Source organism: Tarenaya hassleriana, unplaced genomic scaffold (genome assembly GCF_000463585.1).
Source record: "Tarenaya hassleriana unplaced genomic scaffold, ASM46358v1 Cleome48, whole genome shotgun sequence".
In the NCBI taxonomy this organism is placed as follows: domain Eukaryota; kingdom Viridiplantae; phylum Streptophyta; class Magnoliopsida; order Brassicales; family Cleomaceae; genus Tarenaya; species Tarenaya hassleriana.
The window spans coordinates 184,923-186,125 of record NW_010967498.1 but is presented as its reverse complement, the minus strand read 5'-3'; positions in this window follow the sequence as shown (position 1 = coordinate 186,125).

Below are 1,203 nucleotides of genomic sequence, written 5' to 3'. Positions count from 1 at the left end.
CAATCCTAGAAGACGCCTCGATCTATCTCTATAGATCTTGATGCAACTCCTCATGTTGGATTCCGTAGATTTCTCAGGTCTTAGGATCCAATCATGGAACCGCCATATGAGATTCCAGTCATGACGCTAGTCCATGTTACAATCTCATGCGGGTCAATCCAGTATTCCGTTCTCCAACGAATACCTATGACTGTGATCGTATCCAACACCTATGATCATCTATATGATCATCAATCACACATCATACTAGTCTTATTATGTCATCATTCCCATAATGACACAAGACTAGGGAGTTTAGTATCATTCATAATGATACATGGATTTCATAACATATCTAGTATACAAGAACATGTAATGAATCAAATACTCTCATAAACCATAAAAAATATCAATACATCAAATGAATCTGAATAAAGCTCATAAATAGTAAGTACATCATAGAGCACTAAACCAACAATCTCCCACTTGCTCTAATCATGAACTGCTAAACATCTAATGCCCATATCCCTAACATGACCCTCATGCTTCGACGAAGGGAGAGGCTTCGTCAACGGATCGGCAATGTTGTCATCTGTCGACACTCTGCAAATGTGCACGTCTCCTCTGTCTATGATCTCCCTGATAAGGTGAAACCGTCTGAGTATGTGTTTGGATTGTTGATGGGATCTGGGTTCTTTCGCTTGTGCGATCGCTCCATTGTTGTCACAATACAGAGCAATGGGGCTATCAACACGAGGAATGACACCCAAGTCTCCAACTCCTCCAGCTAACAGCGCCTCCGTTTAAGCAGAAAACATAGCCAGACTGCGATCTGTAGTCATCCGGGTCTGACTGGAAACTAGCATCGGTGTAACCTCTTACAGCGAGCTCATCTTCCGACCCACCGTATACCAAGAACACATCCTTAGTCCTTCTCAAGTACTTCAGGATGTTCTTGACGGCGATCCAGTGTGACTCACCTGGATCTGACTGATATCTACTCGTAATGCTCAACGCGTAGGATACATCCGGTCGAGTACAAAGCATGGCATACATGATGGATCCAATTGCCGAAGCATATGGAATACGATCCATGCGTTCTCGCTCATCAGGTGTCGTAGGACACTGACACTTGCAGAGAACTGTGCCTCTGCTCATCGGTAAGGTTCCTTTCTTGGAATCTTGCATCTTGAACCGTTTCAAGACCTTATCAATGTAAGTACT